This window comes from Fragaria vesca, linkage group LG1 (genome assembly GCF_000184155.1).
Source record: "Fragaria vesca subsp. vesca linkage group LG1, FraVesHawaii_1.0, whole genome shotgun sequence".
Taxonomy (NCBI): Eukaryota; Viridiplantae; Streptophyta; class Magnoliopsida; order Rosales; family Rosaceae; genus Fragaria; species Fragaria vesca.
This window is the reverse complement of record NC_020491.1, coordinates 15,620,841-15,624,116: the sequence shown is the minus strand read 5'-3', so window position 1 is coordinate 15,624,116 and position 3,276 is coordinate 15,620,841. Positions and strand designations below refer to the sequence as shown.

The following is a 3,276-nucleotide window of genomic DNA, read 5'->3' as shown; positions in this document are numbered from 1 at the left end:
GAAACCGATCCCCTCCGATCTTCTTTCCCTCTGCCCAGCCGCCGCCTCTACAACCCCCGCCGCCTCCACCGTTTGAAAATAATAAAAAAAAAAAACACGTGTCGTTGTGTGACTGGTGGGTCGCAAAAGACACGTGGTGCGTTAGCCGCACCTAAAACTCTCTCCTGCTCTGCTCTTTGGCCTTGTACGGAGGGACAACTGTACAAGTTCACATACTTTGTCTATGTGGATTTAAGCTTTTAATATTATTATTTTTGGTGAGAAAGAAAACTTTTTAATATTAGGATGGAGATAGGCAATAATTAAATTTTATTTATAATTATTATTTTATTAATAAAAAATCACCTAATGAAAATTTTCAGACACCTAAAAATTAAAATTAAGCTAAATAATTTAAAGAAGTGAAAGACTACAACGTTAAACTTCAAGAATCTTAATATAGTTGACATATATTGACAATGCTATGTTAGCTTCATAACTACGAACATACGACAAGGAGATTAGATCAAATTGAATAGGAGGTTGCTTGATATCTTTAATGGTAGACTTTAGATGCCAAAGAACTTCATATTTTGGGATTAGTCATTTGAGTCTCTTTCAACTTATATATGACATACAAATTTACAAATGAAAATTGTTAAGTTTTGATAATTAATACGTAAAAGAGAAGCTCTCCCGTTTAACACTTGATTTTAACAATCAATTTGGATTGGGTGCATCTTTCGTGAGCTCTATCTTAGATAAGATAAAATACGTTTTTCCTTTGCTTATATGTTTGTGTATCTCTTCCTCCTTTTATACTGCATCGTTTTATCTCGTACATTCTTCCTATAACCCATTAGGCATATCATATCCGGTATGGTCCTCGCAACAATTTGTCTCATACATACTATGCAAAATGTGTATAGAGCTTCAACTCTGCATGCATAATCTCCTTTCCTGTTACGAGTTTGGGCATCTTGGTTATTGGTTATAGGTCAAATGACTTTGTTTCAACCACATTGGAGGTATTCTTGTGTTGCTTTCCAAGTTTCCATAGCTAGAAAGATGAAAGATTTTCGATTAGAAGCCGAGAACTAGGTTGTTGCCTCAATTCACCTATTTTGACGGGCAAAAAACAAATGAGTGATATAACATTTATAACCTAACTTCGCTATAACACATACAGTGATTACTCAATCACTTCATATACATAAGCTTTGAATTTTGAAACCAAATTTCAAACCCAGAATTGTCAACACAAGAATTACATTATAGTCCTTTTTATAACCAAAGACGGGAGAGCTGGGATATCCAACAAATCAGACAGCTTGAAAAGTATTGACATCTTTTTGGTCCTGGTTTGCTTAGTTGATTGAAATAGAGAAAAAGGTTAAATTAAAAAAGAATAAAAATTAATTCCGACCTACCGGATTCGAACCAGTGACCTAAGGATATCTGATGGTTATACCAACTACAGTCCTCCGCTCTACCAACTGAGCTAAGGTCGGTTATTGTTAAGCGTGCTTCCTTTTTTATATTTAGCAACGTAATTGTTTATCAATAGTTTTCCTCAAAGCCAATACAAGTGAGGTGAGAAATGAGAATGAGATCGAAGCGAATCCAATTGCCAATTCAAGTAAGGAGGAGTCCCTCTTGGAAGTCGACATAATCAAGTGGGATGCCATTATATTCCAAATTTCCAATCGTGAGACGGTCGAATCTATCCTCTAAAATGTTTACATCTTCTTGAGAGGAAATCATCTCAATGCAAAGTGAATTTGAATGATGCAAAAGAACTCAGCGCAGGCAACTAAGTTGCGGCTTCATCAGGAATCAAAACAACAACATCCTGGCTGCAGTCTCCAACAATATAGGAATTACTTCTGTTCTAATAACCAAAGCCACTGCTGTGATAAACAGTCTAATGCACGCAAGGCAGAAAGGATCAAACAAGCTGCAAGTTGAAGGAGAATCCACGGTGATCATTGATGCAGTAAATAACAAGCCAAGGCTCCTTGAAGATTACATCAAATTATTGAAGACATCAAGAACTTGGCGAAACAATTTGAAGGAATCACTTTCAAGCACATCTACAGGAAGGCAAAGTTTGCAGCTGATGCATGTGTTGTCCTTGGACACAGATTTGTTGGAGAAAAGAATTGGACTCATGCTCACCCCAAGATCACAAGAGCGGTGTTTATATATTTGACAGTCTAGGAACATGCTGCTATATTTAGTCTTTGGTTGTATTTTATCATAAGAAAAACTATTACTGACTTAGACATCAGAATTTCTTGTGCAACACTCCCTAGTACTCTTCTTCCGACTCGACTTGTCCACACAAACTTACATTGGAAGGATGGGCGCGGGAGACTTTCATTCTCACTTCAATAAAAAACGCATGATGCTAAAAATACTAGGAGGAAAAATATTCTGCCGAGATTTTCCATACCAACAGAGAGGTGCTGACTTAGTTGAAACTGTGAGGGAGTATGATAGAAGTCTACAAGTCGTCAATGGAAGTAGGTTTCCAAGTTTTGGAGATGGGAGGTAGGTGGTGAACTGGCCCATTGGTAGTATAAGTGAACTAATTGTTATTATTAATATATATTTTTTAATAAAATGAAGTTTAAAAGACCAAGTTGGAACAATGAAATTGAGAGAATGAGAGTTGTGTATATATAATTTCCAATTTTTCATAAATAGGAAAAGGAGAAAGAAATATAAAGAATTTAGAACACTTGATTAAAATATTAAATTTACGATTGAATTGTCAGTTCTACGTATCAACATAAGCATGTCTCACAACTACTGACAATTTGAAAGATTACAGCAGAAATATATGTAATGGCTGCAAAAATATCTAATCGCTGTTTTTGTTTTTTTGATCGGAATCTAATGGCTGCTCTGAGCCGAGTTTCTTCTTTATTGAAAATTTATTTGTTCAAAAAATGGGAAGAATTTTCGGGAAAAAAAGAAAGAAAAAGAAACTGAAATGGCGCCGAGAGAGGCAAGTCAAAGCCTAATTTTTCTCGTTAGTGGAAGGCCCGATAATGATCGGCTCAATCGGCAAAAGCCTGAAGTTTAAATTAGAAACAGAAACTTTCGGCCATCGTGAAATGAGCGAAGTACATACGTAACGCCGGCATCTCACCCACCACACCACGTCAGACTTTGACCTTCCACCTCCCATATAATACCCATTTCTAAAAACAACCCAAACCCAATTCCCATCTAAAACCAATTCCAATCCCTCAAGCTAATGGCGCCAATGGACACCTTCTACATCTCCCA

The 3,276-nt window shown here is 36.4% G+C and overlaps 1 non-coding gene across 1 annotated transcript; it reads right to left on the bottom strand.

Annotated features, from left to right (window-relative positions):
* Window positions 1-1,399: 1,399 nt before the first annotated feature.
* On the bottom strand, window positions 1,400-1,490 carry TRNAY-GUA. The gene is given in 2 exon segments: window positions 1,400-1,435; window positions 1,454-1,490. It is a non-coding gene; the product is annotated as a tRNA-Tyr (tRNA).
* Between the last annotated feature and the right edge of the window lie 1,786 nt (window positions 1,491-3,276).